This window comes from Oncorhynchus mykiss, chromosome 23, assembly GCF_057628025.1.
Source record: "Oncorhynchus mykiss isolate SJ-2025 chromosome 23, ASM5762802v1, whole genome shotgun sequence".
NCBI lineage: Eukaryota > Metazoa > Chordata > Actinopteri > Salmoniformes > Salmonidae > Oncorhynchus > Oncorhynchus mykiss.
Window position 1 is genome coordinate 1089399 of NC_143044.1, and position 25045 is coordinate 1114443.

A 25045-nucleotide genomic window follows, 5' to 3' on the forward strand; every position below is an offset into this window, starting at 1 on the left:
AGTAAAAACAAGACCCAAAGACAACTGTTGAATATGGAATATGACTCCTAGTGGACTCCTATTGGGCAGAGAGAGTAAAAACAAGACCCAAAGACAACTGTTGAATATGGAATATGACTCCTAGTGGACTCCTATTGGGCAGAGAGAGTAAAAACAAGACCCAAAGACAACTGTTGAATATGGAATATGACTCCTAGTGGACTCCTAATGGGCAGAGAGAGTAAAAACAAGACCCAAAGACAACTGTTGAATATGGAATATGACTCCTAGTGGACTCCTATTGGGCAGAGAGAGTAAAAACAAGACCCAAAGACAACTGTTGAATATGGAATATGACTCCTAGTGGACTCCTATTGGGCAGAGAGAGTAAAAACAAGACCCAAAGACAACTGTTGAATATGGAATATGACTCCTAGTGGACTCCTATTGGGCAGAGAGAGTAAAAACAAGACCCAAAGACAACTGTTGAATATGGAATATGACTCCTAGTGGACTCCTAATGGGCAGAGAGAGTAAAAACAAGACCCAAAGACAACTGTTGAATATGGAATATGACTATTCTTCAAAATAACATTTATGGCATTTAGAGCCTTCAGGGACTGTTGGACTAAACAAATCCTTAAATATGCAAACATTCAGAGAAAGAATGAGACAAACATACTCGTGCGCACACACTAACACACACACACACAGTGTAGCTAAACTCACCCTTTCCAAATTGATGATAAAATAGAGGGATTAGAGACATGATGACAACAGCGCAGAGACCTCCCATCCCCTTCGCTGGGGGGGGGGCTTGGAAACGCCAATGACGCGACAAGCATAGCCAACACAGAATGTGTGTGAGAGAACAAGTGTGTATTTGAATGTGTGTGTGAGGAGGTATATTCTGGCCTCGCTACACTCGCATTAACATCTGCTAACCATGTGTATGTGACAAATAAAATTTGATTTGATTTGATTTGAATATCATGCGTGGTAATATCTACAGTACATGTGTATATAGGACTTTCATCCTTGGCACAATAAAGTTATTTATATTATACTCTATCCATAGGCTTCATTAATGCCATTCAGACTTGAAGTTGATACAAATATGATAGCTGAGGTTCATAAATTGGTATGAATATTAGTTCAGAACCTAACATTTTAGGGTCCACACACAGATCGACTACATACTGTAGCTAGTTACACATCCATAGGCGTACAGTGTGACAGGATCACTGCCTGAAAATGACAATTTCCACACAAAAACACAGCCCCCAGCACGCACACACCAACTCGTACAGAAGAAAGACAAATTGATTCACTGTTGAGTAGAGAAGACAATGCAGAAATGTGAACTCTGAATGCAGAGAGACAGCATAAACAGAATGGGAAAAAAATTATGTGAAAAATTATGTGAAAAAATAATAAAAGGAGAGAAAGACAGGAAGAGACAGACAGAGCGAGAGAGATAAGAGAGGGAGAAAGCAGAGGGTGCGAGAGATTCATAGGGAAAAGCACTCAAATAGAGAGAGAAAGAAAGAGACAGAGGAAGAAAGTTCAATCCACAGAGAGAGAGGAAAAGCGAGAGAGAGATATGAGGTGTAGAGAGCTAGATGAAAGCTATAGTCAGGGCATGGAGCATAGACACCTATATTAATGATGTTGGTACTAGAGGTCGACAGATTACTGTAATCGGAATGGCCGATTAATTAGGGCCAATTTCAAGTTTTCATAACAATCGGAAATCTGTATTTTTGGACACCGATTTGGCAGATTTTTTTTTTCTTCACCTTTATTTAATCTTTATTTAACTAGCCAAGTCAGTTAAGAACACATTCTTACTTTCAATGACGGCCTAGGAACGGTGGGTTAACTGCCTCGTTCAGGGGCAGAACGACAGATTTTTACCTTGTCAGCTCGGGGGATTCAATCTTGCAACCTTACAGTTAACTAGTTCAACGCTCTAACCACCTGATTACATTGCACTCCACGAGGAGACTGACTGTTACGCGAATGCAGTAAGCCAAGATAAGTTACTAGCTAGCATTAAATTTATCTTATAATAAACAATCAATCATAATCACTAGTTAACTACACATGGTTGATGATATTACTAGTTTATCTAGCGTGTCCTGCGTTGCATATAATCGATGCGGTGCGTATCGTTGCTCCAATGTGTACCTAACCATAAACATCAATGCCTTTCTTAAAATCAATACACAGAAGTATATATTTTTAAACCTGCATATTTAGCTAAAATAAATCCAGGTTAGCAGGCAATATTAACCAGGTGAAATTGTGTCGCTTCTCTTGCGTTCATTGCACGCAGAGTCAGGGTATATGCAACAGTTTACGGAACGGTTCCGTATTTCACTGAAAGAATAAAACGTCTTATTTTCGAGATGATAGTTTCCGGATTCGGCCATATTAATGACCTAAGGCTCGTATTTCTGTGTGTTACCATGTTATAACAAAGACTATGATTTGATAGAGCAGTCTGACTGAGTGATGGTAAACAGCACTTTTGTGCGTTTGCCAGCAGCTGTTTATGACTTCAAGCCTATCAACTCCCGAGATTAGGCTCGTGCAACCGCTAGTTAGCGGGGTGCGCGCTAATAGCGTTTCAAACGTCACTCGCTCTGGGACTTGGAGTGGTTGTTCCCCTTGCTCTGCATGGGTAACGCTGCTTCGAGGGTGGCTGTTGTCGTTGTGTTCCTGGTTCGAGCCCAAGTAGGAGCGAGGAGAGGGACGGAAGCTATACTGTTACACTGGCAATACTAAAGTGCCTATAAGAACATCCAATAGTCAAATGTATATGAAATACAAATGGTATAGAGAGAAATAGTCCTATAATTCCTATACTAACTACAATCTAAAACTTCTTACCTGGGAATATTGAAGACTCATATTAAAAGGAAACACCAGCTTTCATATGTTCTCATGTTCTGAGCAAAGAACTTAAACGTTAGCTTCCTTACATGGCACATATTGCACTTTTACTTTCTTCTCCAACACTTTGTTTTTGCATTACTTAACTTAAACCAAATTGAACATGTTTCATTATTTATTTGAGGCTAAATTGATTTTAATGATGTATTATATTAAGTTAAAATAAGTGTTCCTTCAGTATTGTTGTAATTGTCATTATTACAAATAAATAAATAAAAACATTGTCCGATTAATCGGTATCGGCCTTTTTTGGTCCTCCAATAATCGGTACCGGCTTTGAAAAATCATAATCGGTCACCTCTAGTTGGTACTCTCAGAGAGATAAAAACTAAGGACACACACCCACACTCACACCACTCAAAACTGACTTGTTGGCAGTTACTCAGTACACATTCCCTACTGGCCTGCAAGTCTCTCAAAAGCTCACTCTTCCGTATTTCTGTCTTTCTCATAGACACATACACTACATGACCAAAAGTATGTGGACACCTGCTCATCAAACATTTAATTCCAGAATGATGGGCATTAATATGGAGTTGGTCCCCGCTTTGCTGCTATATCAGCCTCCACTCTTCTGGGAAGGCCTTCCACTACATGTTGGAACTTTACAGTTGGCATTATGCATTGGGGCAGGTAAGGTTCTCCTAGCATCCGCCAAACCCAGATTCGTCCGTTGGACCGCCAGATGGTGAAGCACGATTCATCACTCCAGAGAACACGTTTCCCGTGCTCCAGAGTTCAATGGCGGAGAGCTTTACACCACTCCAGCTGGCGCTTGGCATTATGCAAAGTGATCTTAGGCTTGTCTGTGGCTGCTCGGCCATGGAAACCCATTTCATGAACTCCCGACAAACGATTATTGTGCTGCCGTTGCTTCCAGAGGCAGTCCTCAGTAGTGAGTCTTGCAACCAAGGACAGACTTTTACGTGCTAGGTGCTTCACCACTCTGCGGTCCCGTTCTGTGGGCTTGTGTGGCCTAGCACTTCGCGGCTGAGTGGTTGGTGCTCCTAGATGTTTCTATGTCACAAAAACACCACTTACAGTTAACCGGGGCAGCTCTAGCAGGGCAGAAATTTTATGAACTGACTTGTTGAAAAGGTGGCATTCCATAACTGTGCCACGTTGAAAGTCACTGAGCTCTTCAGTATTGCCATTCTACTGCCAATGTTTGACTATGGAGACTGCATGGTTGTGTGCTCGATTCTAGACACCTGTCAGTAACGGGTGTGGCTTAAATAGCCAAATCCACAAAATGGAAGGGGTGTCCTCATACTTATATATATATATATATATATATATATATATATATATATAGATATATACAGTTGAAGTTGGAGGTTACATACACCTAGGTTGGATTCATTAAAACTCCTTTTTCAACCACTTCACAAATGTCTTGTTAACAAACTATACTTTGTGCATGAAACTCAGTGCCTCTTTGCTTCACATCATGGGAAAATCATAAGAAATCAGCCAAGACCTCAGAAAAAAACATTTGTAGACCTCCACAAGTTTGGGTCATCCTTGGGAGCAATTTCCATACACCTGAAGGTACCACGTCCATCTGTACAAACAATGGTACGCAAGTATAAACAACATGGGACTACGCAGCCGTCATACTGTTCAGGAAGGAGATGCGTTCTGTTTCCTAGTGACGAATGTACTTTGTTGCGAAAGTGCAAATCAATCCCAGAACAACAGCAAAGGACCTTGTGAAGATACTGGATGAAACAGGTACAAAAGCATATATCCACAGTAAAACGAGTCCTATATCGACACAACCTGAAAGGCCGCTCAGCAAGGAAGAAGCCACTGCTCCAAAACCGCCACAAAGAAAGACAGACTACGGTTTGCAACTGCACATGGGGACAAAGATCATACATTTTGGAGAAATGCCCTCTGGTCTGATGAAACAAAAATAATGACCATCGTTATGTTTGGAAGAAAAAGGGGAAGGCTTGCAAGCCGAAGAACACCATCCCTACCGTGAAGCACGGGATAGCAGCATCATTTTGTGGGGGTGCTTTGCTGCAGGAGGGACTAGTGCACTTCACAAAATAGATGGCATCATGAGAAGGACAATTATGTAGATATATTGAAGCAACATCTCAAAAAAGTTAAAGCTTGGTCGCAAATGGGTCTTCCAAATGGACAATGACCCCAAGCATACTTCCAAAGTTCTGACAAAATGGCTTAAGGACCACAAAGTCAAGGTATTGGAGTGGCCATCACAAAGCCCTGACCTCAATCTTATAGAACATTTGTGGGCAGAACTTAAGAACTTAAAAAGCGTGTGCGAGCAAGGAGACCTTTACAAACCTGACTCAGCTACACCAGAATGGGCCAAAATTGCTTGCGGAAGGCTACCCAAAACATTTGACCCAAGTTAAATGATTTAAAGGCAATGCTACCAAATACTAATTGAGTGTATGTAAACTTCTGACCCACTGGGAATGCGATGAAAGGAATTAAAGCTGAAATACATCATAAATCATTCTCTCTACTATTATTCTGACATTTAACATTCTTAAAATAAAGTGGTGATCCTAACTGACCTAAAACAGATAATTTTTACTAGGATTAAATGTCAGGAATTGTGAATAACAGATTAAATGTTTTTGGCTAAGGTGTATGTAAACTTCTGACTTCAACTACATATATATAGTGTACTTTAATATATGTACAAAAGAGGTTCATCTAATAACAAAACTTTCACACTCATTCTCACACACTCCCTTCCAGCACATACTGGAGGCCTGTGTGTTCATTATACAGACACTAAGGGGCAGTGTAGCCTCTAATTGAATAATATGCAAATAAATACAGATCTCTCAGTGGGAGCATCAGAGTGTGTTTGTCTTGATGCCTTTGCGGTGCTCTCTAAATGTCAGCTAAGGAGATGATATTCCATAGTAGAATTGTATTACTGCCATGGTTTAAAAACACCTTCAAGCACTTATTTGAAACAGAGAATAGTGTGTGTGCATGTACTTGTGCGTGTGTGCATGCGTGCAGTATTTATGTATGTGTTTGATATAGTGTTTTGTTTAAAAAAAACGTCAGGTGTGAAATCTTTAGACAGGTGTAGATGATTAAATTATCAGATTGTGATCAGATCTTCCTGACCAGCTCTGAAGGTAGTCAGAGACCAATTGGATCGGGATGTGAATTAATTGGAAACAGATCTGGACGGTCAAACCATTTAAATCATCATTATACCGGCTAATAAAATCCTTGACAGGTAGCACCATTGACTTACGGCATCAATAACTGTCTTCAAATAAATACATTCATATTATCTTCAAAGAATGTCTATCAAAAAAATTGCATACAGTGAGACACCAGGAAATCTGGTCACAATGCGGACACAGTGGCTGGACAAACCTTGATCAGATAGTGATTGGATCATATTGGCCAGATCACGAAACCCACGTTAGTGCAAGGTGTAAATGAGGCCTATTTGTTGTATAGAAATGAAGTTAGCCCAGACTGTAGACAACACATCTTTCCTTTAAATCAGCCGTTTTCAAAGTCTGAAACAGTGGGCCTCCCTTCAGAGAACATCATGACAACTGCTTTAAAATTTATTTTTTCAACCATTCAGAATATACTTTACTTCAGTCTATATGCACAAACAGACAAAAGGTACCTGTCATAGACAAAGATCCCCAGCAATAGCAGTACCACAAATTGACATTTGAGAAAAGACAAACTACAGTCATTATGATGAGAGATACGCTATCTCCCTCAAATCATCTTTATATATGAGATATTTACTGTAATCTCATTTATTAATACGACATAGTTCAAAGTGGTTGTGGTGAGTTGAAAGCTGCTTGGCAGGAGAGGCTGTCCTCTCTCTGGTCTCTCTCCCTCTCCCTCCTTCCCTCTCTCCTTCACCAATTCTGTTGTTCAGTGGTGTTAAAATGCCAACATCATGCTCACACCCCTGATACCTTTTTTATTTAAACCTTTTTTATTTAACCAGGTAGGACAGTTGAGAACTGCGACCTGACCAAGATAAAGCAAAGCAGTGCGACAAAAAACAATACAGAGTTACACGTGGGATAAACAAAAATAGAGTCAATAACACAATAGAAAAATCTATGTACAGTTTGTGCAAATGGAGTAAGGAGGTAAGGAAATAAATAGGTCATAGTAGCGAAGTAATTACAATTTAGCAAATGAACACGAGTGATAGATGTGCAGATGATGATGTGCAAGTAGAAATACTGGTGTGCAAAAGAGCAATTAAAAAAAATAAAAACAATATGGGGATGAGGTAGGTAGTTGGATGGGCTATTTACAGATGGGCTGTGTACAGCTGCAGCGATAGGTAAGCTGCTCAGATAGCGGATGCTTAAAGTTAGTGAGGGAGATATAAGTCTCCAACTTCAGTGATTTTTGCAATTAGTTCCAGTCATTGGCAGCAGAGAACTGGAAGGAATTGGGGATGACCAGTGAGATATACCTGCTGGAGCGCGTGCTACGGGTGGGTGTTGCTATGGTGAAAAGTGAGCTGAGATATGGTGGAGCTTTACCTAGCAAAGACTTATAGATGACCTGGAGCCAGTGGGTTTGGCGACGAATATGTAGCGAGGGCCAGCCGACGAGACCACACTTGTCGCTGGTGGTCAGTGGTATGTGGGGCTTTGGTGACAAAACGGATGGCACTGTGATAGACTGCATCCAGTTTGAATGTTGGAGGCTATTTTGTAAATGACATCGATGACGTCGAGGATCAGTAGGATAGTCAGTTTGACGAGGGTATGTTTGGCAGCGTGAGTGAATGAGTCTTTGTTGTGAAATAGGAAGCCGATTCTAGATTTCATTTAGGATTGGAGATGTTTAATATGAGTCTGGAAGGAGAGTTTACAGTCTAGCCAGACACCTAGGTATTTATAGTTGTCAACATATTCTAAGTCAGAACCGTCCAGAGTATTGATGCTAGTCGGGCGGGCGGGTGAGAGCAGTGATTGGTTGAATAGCATGCATTTAGTTTTACTAGCGTTTAAGAGCAGTTGGAGGCCACGGAAGGAGTGTTGTATGGCGTTGAAGCTCGTTTGGAGGTTTGTTAACAGTGTTCAAAGAAGGGCCAGACAGAATGGTGTTGTCTGCGTAGAGGTGGATCAAGGAATCACCCGTAGCAAGAGCGACATCGTTGATATATACAGAGAAAAGAGTCGGCCCCCCATTGAGACTGACAGAGGTCCTGACAACAGGCCCTCCAATTTGACACACTGAACTCTGTCTGAGGAGTAGTTTGTGAACCAGGCGAGGCAATCATTTGAGAAACCAAGGCTGTTGAGTCTGCCAATAAGAATACAGTGATTAACAGAGTTGAAAGCCTTGGCCAGGTTGATGAAGATGGCTGCACAGTACTGTCTTTTATCAATGGCGGCTATGATATTGTTTCGTACCTTCAGCGTAGCTGAGGTGCACCCGTGACCAGATCGGAAACCGGATTGCACAGCGGAGAAGGTACGGTGGTATTCGAAATGGTCAGTTTGTTAACTTGGCTTTCTAAGAAACCAGGGCAGGATGGATATAGGTCTGTAACAGTTTGGGTCTAGAGTGTCACCCCCTTTGAATAGGGGAATGACCAAGGCAGTTTTCCTATCTTTAGGAATCTCGGACGATATGAAAGAGAGGTTTAACAGACTAGTAATAGGGGTTGCAACAATGGTGGCGGATCATTTTAGAAAGAGAGGGTCGAGATTGTCTAGCCCAGCTGATTTGTATGTATCCAGGTTTTGCAGCTCTTTCAGAACATCAGCTATCTGGATTTGGGTGAAGGAGAAGCTGTGGAGGCTTGGACAAGTAGCAGCGGGGGGTGCGGAGCTGTTGGCCGGGGTTGGGGTAGCCAGGAGGAAAGCATGGACAGCCGTAGAGAAATGCCTATTGAAATGTTCAATTATTGTGGATTTATCAGTGGTGACAGTGTTTCCTAGCCTCAGTGCAGTGGGCAGCTGGGAGGAGGTGCTCTTATTCTCCATGGACTTTACAGTGTCCCAAAACATTTTTGGAGTTAGAGGTACAGGATGCAAATTTCGGTTTGAAAAAGATAGCATTTGCTTTCCTAACTGCCTGTGTATATTGGTTCCTAACCTCCCTGAAAAGTTCCATATCGCGGGGACTATTCGATGCTAGTGCAGTATGCCACAGGATGTTTTTGTGCTGGTCGAGGGCAGTCATGTCTGGAGTGAACCACGGGCTATATCTGTTCTTAGTTCAGCATTTTTTTGAAAGGGGCATGCTTATTTAAGATGGTGAGGTAATTTATTTTAAAGAACAACCAGGCATCCTCTACTGACGACATGAGGTCAATATCCTTCCAGGATACCCGGGCCAGGTCGATTAGAAAGGCCTGCTCGCAGAAATGTTTTAGGGAGCGTTTGACAGTGATGAGGGATGGTCGTTTGACCGCGGACCCATAACGGATGCAGGCAATGAGGCAGTGATCGCTGAGATCCTGGTTGAAGACAGCAGAGGTGTATTTGGAAGGCAAGTTGGTCAGGATAGGTGGGTTCCTTGATAATTTGTGTTAGATTGAGGGCATCTAGCTTAGAATGTAGGACGGCCGGGTTGTTAAGCATATCCCAGTTTAGGTCACCTAACAGACCGAACTCTGAAGATAGATGGGGGGCAATCAAGTCACATATGGTCTCCAGGGCATAGCTGTGGAGGTGAGGGGGGTCTATAACAGGAGGCAACAGTGAGAAACTTATTTCTGGGGAGATACATTTTTTAAATTACTGTTTGGGCATAGACCTGGAAAGTATGACAAAACATTTTAGGCTATCTCTGAAGTAGATTGCAACATGTCCTCTTTGGGCAGTTCTATCTTGATGGAAAGTTGCAGTTGTAGTTGGGGATGGAAATGCCAGAATTTTTGGTAGCCTTCCTAAGCCAGGATTCAGACACGGCAAGGACATCAGGGTTGGCGGAGTGTGCTAAAGCAGTGAGTAAAACAAACTTAGGGAGGAGGATTCTGATGTTAACATGCATGAAACCAATGCTTTTACGGTTACAGAAGTCAACAAATGAGAGCACCTGGGGACAAACAGGGCCTGGGTTAATCTGTACATCACCCGAGGAACAGAGGAGGAGTAGGATGAGGGTACGGCTAAAGGTTATCAGAACTGGTCGTCTAGTGCGTTGGGAACAGAGAATAAAAGGAGCAGATTTCTGGGCGTGTTAGGATAGATTCAGGGCATAATGTACAGACAGGGGTATGGTAGGGTGCGGGTACAGTGGATGTAAACCTAGGCATTGAGTGACGATGAGAGAGGTTGCATCTTTGGAGGCACTAGTTATGCTAGGTGAGGTTAACGCATGTGTGGGAGGTGAGATAAAATAGCTATCAGAGGCATGTCGAATGGGACTAGGGGCTCCCCAGTAAAATTAAACAGTGATAACTACCCTAAACAACAGTATACAAGGCATATTGACTTTAGAGAGAGACATAGAGCGAGGCATAAAGCAAACACAGGTGTTGATTTGGAGAGCTAGCTAAGACAACAACGGGTTAGACAACAACAGCTAATCAGCTAAGACAACAACAGGTAAAATGGCGATGAATGGGCAGAGAGGGTCAGTTAACTACACACAGGGCTTGAGTTCGAGGCTGGGGCCGACAGATAAACAAAATAAACAAAATGGAGTACTGTGAATAATGAACAGTCCAGCAGGCATCAGCTATGTAGCCAAGTGATCATAGGGTCCAGTGAACAGCAATAGATGAAACAGGGAAGCCGTTAGGTAGTCGTTACTATGCTAGCCCGGGAGATGCGCCTGGCTTAAGGCTAACTGGTGCTAGCTTCGGGACACGGGCCTCACCAACGTCCGGCAAAGGCCAGTTGAGGGCACATCGGACGGAATTACGTCGGCAGACCAGTCGTGATGGATCGGCGAGGCACCGTGTCGACAAAGGGTCCAGACCAAATTGGCAAAAGAGGTATTGTAGCTGGAGCAATTTTGTTTGCTAGCCTGGACATGCGCCTGACTCGAGGCTAACTGGTGCTAGCTTCGGGCCAAGGGCGTTAGCCACTATAGCCACACCGGTGCTTCTAGTGCAAAGGTCCAGAGCTTACGGCAGGAATCCGGTGATGTAGTGGCTTCTAGTCGTGTTATTATAGAGCCCGGGAGGCATCAGCTGTGTAGCCAAGTGATCATAAGGTCCACTGAGCAGGCCGGGAGATGGGCCTGGCTCAAGGCTAGCTTTGGGGCTGGGCCACTCGGTAGCAGCTAGCTAGTTACAATGAACTGGAGTAATGGTCCAGAGCTTACGGCAGGAATCCGGTGATGTAGTGGAGAAAAGCAGTCCGATACGCTCAGCGTTGATATCGCGCTGTGCTGACTGGCAGGTATTATCCAGGCTAAAAGCAGCTGTTGTCTGAGCTAAAGGTAAAGGCCGCTAGCAGTGGCTAACAATGACTAAATAGCTAGTAGCTAATTAGCTGGTTAGCCTCTGATGGCTAGCTTCTGATGGAGGTTCTAGCTATAAGGTCTAAAAATAGAGAGCACTCTCTCCGCTCCTCTCCTCTGTCCCTCCATCCCTCCATGGAGGGATGAACAGCAGAGGAGAGAGAGGAGAGAAGCGGAGAGAGTGCTCTTATTTTATTTATAAAACAAATTTAATTTTTTTTTTTTTCTCCCCAATTTTTTTAAGTAGCTACTATCTTGTCTAATCGCTACAACTCCCGTACGGGCTCGGGAGAGACGAAGCTTGAAAGTCATGCATCCTCCAATACACAACCCAACCAAGCCGCACTGCTTCTTAACCACTGCGCCACCCGGGAGGACCGAGAGAGTGCTCTTATTGACAAATTAACCTCTACACCTCTTTCCTTTCCCCTTTCCTCTTTCCCCACCTGTTCTCCTTGAATAATTGTCTCCTCTCATCCATCCTTCACCTATTCTCTTCTAATCTCCACCCTCTCTATCATTCTCCTCCCTCCCTTTTTCATTCCCTGATGGAGGTGTATTGTCTTTAGCCTAAGAGTTGATTGCAGTGCTTCACTGATAAGTTCTCTCACACAACACTACACTCACTGTCACAAACACCTGTGTATGGTCCAGTGTGTGTGTGTGTGTGTGTGTGTGTGTATACGTTTGCGTGTGCGTTTGCGCGTGTGTTTGTATGTGTGTTTCAATAAGATTGTTAAGAGTATTGTGTGTACAGCATACCGGCCACACACCCTCACACACACACACACACACACACACACACACACACCTGGATCAGTCAGAAGAATCAGAAAGAAGACAGACGGTCAGAGAAAGCAGAGAAGACAGAAATAACCTCCTATATTAGATATTACCACTACTGCAATACACAGGGGTGGGGAGTAACTGATTACATGTACATCCGTTAGGTTAGCAGCAAAAATATTGTAACCAGATTACAGATACTTTTGAAAAACTAGATGATTACTTCGAGGATTACTTTTAAATTCAGAAAGGATATTTGCGAGAAAAATACATCTTTGACACTGTTTTCTCAATGCAATTCAAATCAGCATTGAAAAAAGGCTCCAGTTTAAGTTTGTTCCGTCTGAGCGAGTCTGACCACCAATCAGAGACCACTATGATGACACACCAAATGTGTTTGGTGGATTGCGGGAAAGTGCAGGAATAGGCTTTTTTAGGCTCCAGTCCAGGCTATGTCTTCCAATGGTGCGACTGCTGTCGGCATCCAAAGATAATCCAATTTGAATAAACGCTTGGAGGTAAGGATGACAGCAGTGGTGTCGTCTACGGTGATAGAGATATCACGTATTATTGATATCTACATGTCGCATTGAGGTGAACCTCACTGCTGCTCTCATTTAGCTATTTGCGCCTTATGGATTGTGGTTGTTGTGGATGGCTGTTCACAAATCTAAATGTGCATTTTAATCCAATATTGGTTGAATTCAAGAAGTTTAAGCTGCTTATCAATCATTGTTTTTGAAACCAGTGGACAGCCAGTGAAAAATGACCTTGGGCAACAGCTGCATAGTGCGGATACCAGCCCATGGAATAAAAGTGGGGCTTTTATTGCTCAATTTAATTAATGCTTATATAAAACAAAAATCCATATGCCTAATGGACACATGCTCAAACTCGCAAACTTTTGATAGACTTAAAGGGGCAATCTGTAGTTGCTATATCCACTTTTGGACTTTATATATATATATATATATCCATTGATTATTGAAGGATATAACTTATAAATGCCTCATGAGCTCAACTGTCACATAATGAATCCAATCCGTCCTCAATGACAACAAAATCATAAACAACAGAGTAGGGCTGGCTAATAAGTCCGTAGTTTTGGGGTTATGCTCAGGTAAAACAATCTGGCTGATCTATACTTCCATATTTCCATGAGTCCTATTCTTGAAGATCAAGGGGTATAACATTTATTGGAATGACTGGAATTCTGATAGACTTTTGTTTCTAATGTAAAGATATAATTGAATTGTATTATTATATGAAGTAGAAAGCAATGGGTCTAGAAGAAGCCTACATAACCAACCCATAAAGTAACATTTAACATCCATATATGGCCAGCAACCTTAACATTGATTTATCCTGCAATAGATGTTGTTCAATTGGTAACATAAATGTTTGTCTTCTTCTAATGCCTCTTAAGGTGAAAGTAATCTAAAAGTAACTTAATGTAATCAGATTACGTTACTGAGTTTGGGTAATTATAATTTTGAAACTTTTATTTAACATTTAACTAGGCAAGTCAGTTAAGAACAAATTCTTATTTACAATGAAGGCCTACACCGGCCACACCAAGACGACGCTGGGCCAATTGTGCGCCGCCCTATGGAACTCCCAATCACAGCCGGTTGTGATACAGCCTGAAATTGATCCAGGGTGTCTGTAGTGACACATCAAGTCCTGAAGCCTTAGACCGCTGCGCCACTCAGGGGACCTATCCAAAAGTTACATTACTGATTACAATTTTGGACAGGTAACTAGTAACTGTAAATTATTACATGTAGAAAGTAACCTACCCAAGCCTGGCAATACTATAGCAATGATGAGAATGGGGATGATAGTTCAAATCAAATCAAATTTTATTAGTCACATGCGCCGAATACAAACTTACAGTGAAATGCTTACCTATGAGTCCCTAACCGACAGTGCAGTTAAAAAAAATATGGATAAGATTAAGAGATAAAAGTAACAAGTAATTAAGGAGGGGCAGTGGAAAATAACAATATATACAGGGGGGTGCCGGTACAGAGTCAATGTGCGGGGGCACCGGTTAGTTGAGGTAGTATGTAGGTAGAGTTAATTAAAGTGACGGCGATTGATGGTAATGACAACGATTGAATCTGAACACCATACTATAGCAACAGTATCGCAACCCTAATCTCAACCCCAACCCTGTAAACACCATTCAATAAAACATGCATGTTCCAAACGCTGAGTCAAGGACACCATACATAAATAAGTAATGAACTCTAAAGCTTATGGAATCATATGTGTATAGGAATGAAAATGTATTCTGATGTGCACTTTAAATATGTATCATACAAATATGTTTTAAACTATACCTCTAAATATATTTAAGCATGTGGCTTAGTAAAGTAGGACAGAAAATGGCATAACGGAGCCATAGTTGTAGATTCTGAATAATTTGTGTGTCAATGTTTTGTTTGCATTGTTCTTATCTCTTGTGTTTAACACAAATGAAAACTGTGTTGCATGACAATATAGATTGAGATTGTAATAACATGTCAGGCAACATGTCCACATGCAGTAGAATGTCCTCGATCTATTCTGTATTTTAACTCTCCTACCTACAGTACCTACCCAACAGTAAAACATTGGCTGTGTACCTTCTGACAACTCTGTCAAGGTGCTTCACTTTGATAGAGAGAGAGCGAGAGAGACAGAGAGAGAAACAGAGAGAGTGAGAGAGAGAGCTGGGTGGTCGGGAGGTAGGTCTACTGTGAGTAAAAACACCCTGTGTCATCCCTCCCTAGATAGAGAGAGAGGTCTTTCATGTGGAAAGAATGAATGTGTGCGTGCGTGCGTGCGTGTGTGTGTGTGTTTGTTTGTGTGTGTGATAGGGGAACACATCTCCCTCCCCACCGGCTGTTTTCTCACCTTCAGTTCACTCCCCTGCCTCCCTTGTGAGATGCGTAGTGAGACCCACACGAGACACAGATGAGACGAGAAGAGACGAGACAAGACAACAGGAGACATGACTCTAACGCTCCATATCTAATGATAATACTGTCTTCGAAAGCCACGTCATCCTGAGAGCAACACACGAACACAGACAGACAGACGGACGGACAAACATCACTCCAAAACACTCCTCCATGAGAATACATTCAGCGAGGGGGGGGGGGGGGGGGGGTCAGAGAGAAAGAGACAGAGAGTAACGGAAGACAGACGAATGTGTGCTGCCTGTGAGAGCGAGACATGACAAACAAATGACAGAACCACAGCAGACATGGTGTGAAAAGAGGGGCAGACTTGTTCATTATCACATGCAACGGAAAGGTCTTAATGGGACAAGAAACGGTGGTTTCTTATTGGACAAGTTCAGGTTCTCTCCTGGTTCTCTCCAGTTTTCTTCCGTTTGGTGCCTAATGAACACGGCGCTGTTTATCTTTAAGCCCATCAGTGTTATGAGCTTTGAGACTAAATGAAAACCTCTTTACAAACAATAAGTCAAGTTAAGCTGTGTCAATATGCCACTAACAGAATGTGTAAGGGCAGTGTGCAATATGTATTATGTATGTGGCTATACGAGACATGTAACTGTGTATGACATGGGTAACCTGCAATGTATGTATTATTTTGAGTGTTTGTTATGTACAGTGTCTATTTTGATTGCAGTAGTATTGTAGTATTTTGTCTAAGACTATTTTCCTGTCCTGTCATACCCTGTCCTGTCCTAATTCATTATTATTTTATAATCATTGTTTTATATGACTCTGCAGTGCGATGCCTCTGCAGAATGGTTTGTTGTCAAGATACTGTATACAGACATATTTTGCTTTCGGAAAGTATTCAGACCCCTTGACTTTTTCCACATTTTGTTACGTTACAGCCTTATTCTAAAATGTATTAAATAAAACATTTCCCTCGTTAATCTACACACAATACCCCATAGTGACAAAGCGAAAACAGTTTATTTGACATTTTTGCAAATTCTGCAGCAATACGCCATCCCATTTGGTTTGCGCTTCGTGGGATTATAATTTGTTTTTCAACAGGACAAGGACCCAACACACCTCCAGGATGTGTAAGGGTTATTTGACCAAGAAGGAGAGTGATGGAGTGCTACATCAGATGACCTGGCCTGCATCAGTTGGACCACAGAGTGAAGAAAAAAGCAGCCAACAAGTGCTCACTATATGTGGGAACTCCTTCAAGACTTGTTGGAAAGCATTCCAGGTGAAGCTGGTTGAAAGAATGCCAAGCGTGTGCAAAGCTGTCATCAAGGCAAAGGGTGGCTACTTTGAATAATCTAAAATCTAAAATATATTTGGATTTGTTTAACACTTTTTTGGTTACTACATGATTCCATATGTGTTATTTCATAGTTTTGATGTCTTCACTATTATTCTACAATGTAGAAAATAGTTAAAATAAAGAAAAATTCTGGAATGAGTAGGTGTTACCAAACTTTTGATTGGTACTGTATATCTCAGATATGTGGAATGAGGAATCATGCAGGTCATTTTCCTGGCATTTCTATCTGCAAGATTTGGTACGTTACACATTTCTGACTGCAACCCTGGTCTCAGCACTCACTGGCATTCAAATCAACAATGTGAACATTTTCAGAGAGATTACAAATCTATTGAATATTCAGATGCATGTATGGGAGTTAAATAATGAAGTCATGAGTGACTTGATGTAGGAGGTGAGAAACGATAAGGAGCCAACAAGTCTCTTATTCAGAAACTTGATGATTCATTGCTCTCTCTCTCTCCTCACTGTTTGTTTATTTTACATTGTCTTCTCTTCCCCTTTATCTTTCCATCTCCCTTTCTGCCATTTACTTCACTCTCTCTCTCTCTCTCTCGCCCTCTCTCTCTCAGCCGCTCTCCCTCATATAACTTCAACTCCCCCGCCCGCTCTCTCTCTGCAGTACTCAGTAGGGGACATAGTGAGAGTGTTTCAAGGTCATCTCTCTCCAAGGTCTCGTCTCGTCTCACTAGCTCACTGGAGTAGACAAGCAATTCCCACAGGGTAGTCACACATACATTTAGTGGCCCACACACACATGCATAAATTCAGGCGCACATATGCACGCACGCACGCACGCACACACGCGCGCGCACACACACACACACGCAAGGGATGCAGGCACGCACACACACAAAGAATGTAAGTGTGTGTGTGTTTCTTTGTTCTGAAGCTACTGCTTCTGCAGGCCACACACGCACATACACAGGTTAATCTTGGCTACTAACCCAAAGTTAATACAAAGTTAATGGAAAAGATAGACAGGGAACGAGGCAAGAATGTGTGTGAGTGTGTGTGTGCATGTTTTTGTGCATGTGTGTTTGTGTGTGTGTGTACTTTATGTGAATAGCGAGATCCCTCCGGCATTTAATAGCTATAGTTAGACTAGATCTTTCACTGATTAGAAAACGTATGATTTATCAATATACTACAAAAAATGTCCATGATTTCATGAACTAGTCATTATGTTGAAACGTGAATGGAAATGATTTGTTATATACAGCCTCTGTCAGTCTCTAGGAGTGTACACTTTGGCTGTCCCCATAGGAGGACCCTTTGTAGAAGCCTTTTAGTCATAGTAGAACCGTTCCACATGGAACCGAAAGGGGTTCTATGTGGAACCAAAAACGCGTTCTCCTAAGGGGACAGCCGAAGAACCCTTTTTTTGTAAGAGTGTAGTACACTGTATATAGAGACACTGTGGAATAGCTCCCCAAAAAAGCTTGGTGATACAATATATGACAAACTTTTGTGTAAATTAAACCAGCAGGAGGTTGGTTTGCCCATACACACTATGCGCAGCAGCTCCCAGTCACACAGTGCCAACAGCTGGTGGAACTTGAGGAGGGTGGCATCTATTCTCTCTCCTAAATGCCTCGTGAGTGTCAGTCACACAACTACAGGTGTGTGTATGTGCGCGTGTTTCCAAGCACATGCTCATAAATTCTCAATGGGAAAGTGGGGGGGGGGGGGGGGGGGGGTGAGTGATGTCTATGACAGATCTAAGACTGCATAGGCCATGGGAGATATAGAGAAGCAGGGACAGATGTTCATTAAGCCTACCTTGAAATTATCTCTCTCGCAAGCGCGCACACAAACCCACACACACACGCACAACCTCACACGCTCCTCCCTTATCCACTCATCTCCTTATGTGCAAGCTTAATCTTATCTCTCGCTTCTTTCTCCTCTCTGCCCCTTTCTCTGTTCTTCTTTACTACTCTTTACTACTAACTCATCTCTTTCGCTGTTATCTTTTCCTCCCCTCTCTCCTTTCCTTCCCTAACCATTCTCCTCTCCTTCCCTAACCATTCTCCTCTCCTTCCCTAACCATTCTCCTCTCCTTCCCTAACCTTTCTCCTCTCCTTATGTACACTTTGTCTCCTTTCTCTGTTCTCATCTCTTCCTCCCTGTCAGACTGCTGATAATAGGAATTTATTTTAAGTATTTTTAGTGTGTGTGTGAGAGGTGTGTGTGTCAATGATGGATGAAGGTGATGTTTCACATAGGGATGTAATGATTCACCGATATGCATCTGTCCCAGGTTCAAATGTTTGCATCGGTCCGCAGGACCCCAAACCAATCCAAATGCAGGTTGCATGTATCAGGAAATGTATTCAAACGTTAAGAATCGGCGGTTCACAATTGTTTTTTGCTCAAGGTACTTTCTTTCTACTTTCCAAAAATACCTCTCATCTTTTGTGACAATTGATGTGTCCTTACCTTCAGTGTCAAACTAAGCATGTAATTGTCTTGACAGTCATTGATCTACAAGTCATTTTGCATGTCGCCCAACAACAGGCAATATCAGTAGCCTAGTCAATCTGCACGCTGTGTGCAGCTTTGGGCACTGACCAAGGAGAGGTAGGTCTATTCCTGATCTGGCACATCTGCAGGTCACTTTCAGCATTCAAATGTTTGTAAAATGGCTAGCGTGATATTAGGCGTTATTAGCTAAGTGACAATAAGTGCAATTCGCTAAATGCAAAACCCCCCCCACCCCCCTCCCCACCCTCTAGATGCCCAGTTTCCCTTATGTTACCCAAGATGGTAACAATTTATTTGGAGAGCCCTTACCATGGACAACCCTTATCCTAACCCTAACCTTTAGCCTAAACCATATTCTGAACCTTACCCTAACCCTAAGCGTAACCTTAGCAAGCAGTTGCTTATCAACAGATAGTTAGTTGCTTATTAATAGATAGTTTGTTGATATACTGAACACAAATATAAATGCAGCATGCAACAATAAAGTTCATATGAAGAAATTGGTCAATTGAAATAAATTCATTAGGCCCTAATCTATGGATTTCATATGACTGGGAATACAGATATGCATCCGTTGGTCACAGATACCTTAAGGAACCCGTCACGTTATTTCTGTGTATTCAAATTGCCATCGATAAAATGCCATTGTGTTCATTGACCGTAGCTTATGCCTGCCCATACCATAACACCACCGCCACCATGGGGCACTCTGTGCACAACATTGACATCAGCAAACCGCTCACCCCCACAAGACGCCATACACGTGGTCTGCGGTTATGAGGCAAATTCTCTAAAACAATGTTGGGGGCGGCCAGCCAGGAGCTGCCAGAGCCGGCAGTCAGCCAGGAGCTGCCATAGCCGTCTATCAGCCAGGACCTGCCAGAGCTGTCAGCCAGCCAGGAGCTGCAAGAGACATCAGCCAGCCAGGAGCTGCCAGAGCCGTCAGCCAGCCAGGAGCTGCCAGAGCCGTAAGCCAGCCAGGAGCTGCCAGAGCCGTCAGTTAGCCAGGAGCTGCCAGAGCCATCAGCCAGCCATTAGCTGCCAGAGTCGTCAGCCAGCTGCCCATCAGTCCGGAGCTGCCAGAGTCGCTCCTCAGTCCAGAGGCATCTTTCCGTCCAGTGGCGCTCTCTACGATGATCTTCAGTCCGGGGCCCGCTGCGAGGGTCCCCGCTCCTGAGGCGCCACCTAAGTGGGCCAAGACTGAGGTAGAGCGGGGTCCACATCCCGCACCCGAGCCGCAGCCGTGAAAGAGGCCCAACCGGATCCTCCCCTTTAGATTAGGTTTTTGCGGCCGGAGTCCGCACCTTTGTGGGGGGGTACTGTCACGCCCTGTCCTGAGTATTCTTTGTTTTCTTTATATATTTTGGTTAGGTCAGGGTGTGACATGGGTGATGTATGTGTTTTTGTACTGTCTAGGGGTTTTGTAGGTTTATGGGGTTGTTTACCATCTAGGTGTTTATGTATGTCTATGGTTGCCTAGATTGGTTCTCAATTAGAGGCAGCTGTTTATCGTTGTCTCTGATTGGGAACCATATTTAGGCAGCCATCTTCTTGGGGTATTTCCTGGGTTATTGTCTATGTGATGTTGCATGTTTGCACTCAGTTTTGATAGCGGTCACGGTCGTCTTGTTATTTTGTTTGTTTGTTTAGTGTACTTCGTGTTTTTTCATCTTTCATTAAAAATATGTATTCACATCACACTGGTCTCCTCACTACGACGATCGTGACAAGGTGTCTCAGGCTCCTATTCAATTCCCCCCGTGAGTGGAATGCAGGAGTGGGAGGCAGGGGTGGACATTCTGGATGCTTTTCTGCATATTGGTCACTGGCCTTATGGTGTGTGAAGTCAATGCTGTTTAACCTCTTTGGCTCAAGTTTCCTCAGAGTCCCTGCATTCCATTGTCGCTGCTCATCTGTGCAGTCTATGGCAGTTAGCCCACTGGACACTGCATTCTGCACCTGTGATGGAATGTTTGTTACAATATAAACATTCAGAGAAAATCCCATTATTAACAGTTGTGTGACTGAGGACAATGTGATCCACTTAATCACAACACAAGTTTCATCCTAAACTTGCCTTGCTATTCTTCCCATTGAGATGAGACCACTTGTACTTACCATACTTTAGGCATTACCCCCAACCACAAGGATACAAACCTTATTCACCCAGAAAAACAATAACACCAAATAAATACATGTGATGCTGACATGTTTAAATACATATTATACCCTACTCACATGAACTCCATAAACCTACCATGCTTCACCAACATGACATTTGACATATAGCAGTTCTGTTGATTCACAAATACCTGTTAACATCACCAATAAATCATGACATTCTCAAATCAGCTTTCATCCAACAAAACGTTTAAACTGCTATGTTAGGCCCGGACTATTGTATCATTCTATAAGGTAGTATTGTGCACTTTCACCTATAAAAGGAATGAAGAAAATAGGCTATAAAAGTCAATTACAAGACCAAGTGACGCAGAGATTGATCATAGATATCATCTGAGAACTCTATCATAACGTTAGACTATGGATTATAGTAACTGTCACCACATGTAGGCTGCTTGAATGCTGCTTGTATGCTGTAATCGCTTATGTCAAGTAATGTTAGACTTAGAAATGCAAGTGGCTTTGCTTATGAGTCGACCTTCTACAAAATTGAGGCTGCATGACTTTCCAAGGCCAGCGGTGCAAGCGCATCCAGCCGTCTCTACTGATCCGTTGTTGGATACAAGTACTCAAGCCGAGTGGTAAGAGCTGCTTGGTCGGCTGGGCTGAACATCGGCCTTAAAAAAATACCAATCCTTTTCCCTCCTCCCGGTGAAGAATGTGAGCCATGTTTTGCTTTTGTTTATTTGTTAAGATGTGATAATGAATAAGTTTTTTTTATTATTAGCTAGCCCCCGCTCTGAGGTCATTCGCTAGCGTTGACGGAAGTTGTGAAACGGAAACACAAAAACAATCGCATTCAAATGGAACTGTGTCAAGTGGGCGGGGCCACATAAGGCTAATATGTAAGTTGATTTATACAGACAATTTGGAATTGTTAACACAGTAATGTAAATCTCTTCTACTTTGAGCCAAGAGAGACTGACATGCATACTGTTGACATTAGCCCGCAGTTTACATTGAAGGGCAAGACGTGCTACTCTGTTCTGGGCCAGCTACAAGGTCCTTTATTGCAGCACTTCATCTGCAGGACTGGGATCCAACTCTACCCAACGGTCTCCTGCTGGGCCCTGATATTATCTATTATACAGTGTCTATCAGAGCGTCTCACACACACACACACACACACACAGCGGAGTGTCTCCTCTATTCTTCCTGACGACAGAGACAGAGACACAGGGAGTCTCACTGTGTAGACATGGGGTTTGTTTTGAGTGATTTGTCCTTATGGAAATTAACATTTTTTCTCCTGTGGAGACTATTGACACACTCTTGGATAAAATGCTGCAGTCCGTTAGTCATTTCACACAAAATACACATGTATGTGTGCACAAACACACACAACAAGTGAGCATGTGCACACATACACACACAAACCACACCTCTGCAAGTACTCCCAACTCTTCAGTTGTCATGTCAGCCAGGATGTGGTTTATTCATGATCTATTATATGTTCACAGTTTAAATCCATTTAATAAAGAAGAGAATGCGTGACGGAGAGACAGAAGCAGGAGAGATAGGCAGGAAGAGAAAGACAGGGGAGTAGAAAGGTGACATCATTACTATTATACTATTAGAATATAGACTTGAATTAAAGGTCAGAGAAGGATCTCTCTAACACACACACGAGCAGAGGTGACATCATTAGACATGTAAACTCTTGTAAAACTGCCTAGAGGTTCAAAAAGGGATAACTAAAATAGGTTTTTCTTTCTGTATGGGTTTACATTGGGTTCTGTATGGAATCAGTAAAATTGGACCATCTATTCACAATGCACCTGACCTTGCAGCTGTGCAAGTATTTACTGTACAATGAAGTAATGTGCAAGAAACAAGTAAGAAGCCGTTTACAAAGCATGTGAAAACCTATCTTACCATGTTAGTGAACCACTGATATACAATATATGTGGTGTGTGTGTGCGAGTGTGTGTGTAGATAAGTATAGCACCATGGGGGGCTGTGAAATCAGAGGTCATTAATTAATAGTGTGTGTACTGTATTAACGTTCCCAGGACGCTGAAGAATGAACCCTTTGTTTCCTTTAGCACCATGTCACTCCGACTAATTACTGCTACTGATCGCAAGAAGGAAACTAACGGGATTTTAAACTCCCTTTGCTGCTGTGTGCTGTGTGTTGCCTACCTCTTTTTCACTTCTCCGTATCCTCTATTCCTTCAATCACAACAGTAAGTGTGTGTGTGTGCGCGTGTGTGTGTGTCTGTGTGTGCAGGCGGTCACAGCCGTACATGTGTGCAAGCCTTTATCTACGGTAAATGACTTAGAGACTAGGGCCGACTGATATCAATCTGAACATCATAAGAGACAAAACACAACAAAAGACAAAAGCTACAATCACAGAATAGCTCATTAGCCATCTGGCAAAACAACAAGACAATACTTTACTCCGCTGGCATATATTCTACAAGCTCTCACAGTCTCACGTCAGAATTAGATGTTAACAGTTTCTTAAAACGTCAAATTTCAAAGTTCTTCCAAACTTAAGCTTAACTTAAGGTTATGTTTAGGCATTAACTTAAAACAAAAATATAAAAACAACTTTCTATCGCTGGATTCAAACCTTTAGAATCAGAGGCAGATGCTTACGCCCATCTGCCATCCCTGTCCACAACGCCCTAGCAAAACCAAAACCTACAGTACTTGAAGGTAACAGCGCTCATCTCCCGACGTCCTCGCACATGGATGGACGTCAAATATCAGAGGTGGTTCATTGAAATAGGCTCAGGTAATGAGTACCTTGCTTGAGACCTGAAAGACTCATGTCAGCTCCCTGAGCTAATGCCTACGTTATGAATCAGATATAGGCCTAGGACTGCCTGGATATTTGGTTTCTTATCATTCAGAGAATGACACAACCCAATGGGTATCTTATCAGACAGACAATCAAAGGAGTCAGACAAACAACACAAAACAAGAAACAAACAGACAGCCTAGAGGTACTGAGAGAAAGAGGAGAGAGCAGGGAGAGAAGGAGAGAGGAAGGGAGGGATAGTTTTGCCAAATAGTGTTTAATGCCTGTTAATTAGTCTAAGTAGAGATATAGTTTCACAATAATATAACAGCCCTGGGGCAGAAAGGAGAACAGACACACCTCAAAACCCAGGTCTATGCTGTGAGAGCCAGTTTAATTATAGTTTTACCAGACAGACTTGATTATCACAGTTACAGTTCTCTCTCTACCTCCCTCCTTTCTCTCCCTCAGAAATAGTGGGAGGTAGAAAAACTCAAGTTGGTTCACTCTACTAAAAAAACTAGGTGAGATTTCTATGGGTTGCTCAAACTGCGTGGCATACTTTTTTTTACCCCTACAATGAACTTTTACAAAAGTAATTGTTTTGAACTCATTTGAACTCATTCTATTATTGTATTAAACTCCTACAGGTTTTCATCGTTCCCCTCTAATCGTGGACTGGGGGTCAAAATATACACTTAGTGTACAAAACATTATGAACACCTCTTTCCATGACATAGGGTGAATCCAGGTGAAAGCTATTGATGTCACTTATTAAATACACCTCAATCGATGTAGATGAAGGGGAGGAGAGAGGTTAAAGAATGATTTTTAAGCCTTGAGACAGCTGAGACATGGATTGTGTATGTGTGTCTTTCAGAGGGTGAATGAGCAAGACAAAATATTTAAGTGCCTTTGAACCAGGTATGGTAGTAGTTGCCAGCTGCACCGGTTTGTGTAAAGAACTTCAACGCTGCTGGGTTCTTCAAACTCAACAGTTTCCTGTGTGTATCAAGAATGGTTCACCACCCAAAGGACATCCAGCCAACCTGACACAACTGTGGAAAGCATTGGAGTCAACATGGGCCAAGATCCCTGTGGAACGCTTTCGACACCTTGTACAGTACATGCACCAACGAATTGAGGCTGTTTTGAGGACAAAAGGGGGTGCAACTCAATATTAGGAAAGTGTTCCTA

The 25045-nt window shown here is 42.5% G+C and overlaps 1 protein-coding gene and 1 long non-coding RNA gene across 5 annotated transcripts in view; one reads left to right on the forward strand and one right to left on the reverse strand.

Moving 5' to 3' along the window:
• LOC110502255 (A-type potassium channel modulatory protein KCNIP2) overlaps positions 1–25045 on the reverse strand; it is a 96630-nt gene that overhangs the window by 65397 nt on the left and 6188 nt on the right. The window lies entirely within an intron of this gene.
• Positions 1–25045, forward strand: part of LOC149972456 (uncharacterized) — an 80411-nt gene that overhangs the window by 3570 nt on the left and 51796 nt on the right. The window contains exon 3 of one of the 4 annotated variants that reach the window (XR_016490859.1): positions 16173–16569. The exons of the other annotated variants lie outside the window; for them this stretch is intronic. This is a non-coding gene — a long non-coding RNA (uncharacterized LOC149972456). Of the gene's footprint in view, positions 1–16172; positions 16570–25045 lie in introns of those variants that run through there. 4 annotated transcript variants of the gene reach the window in all.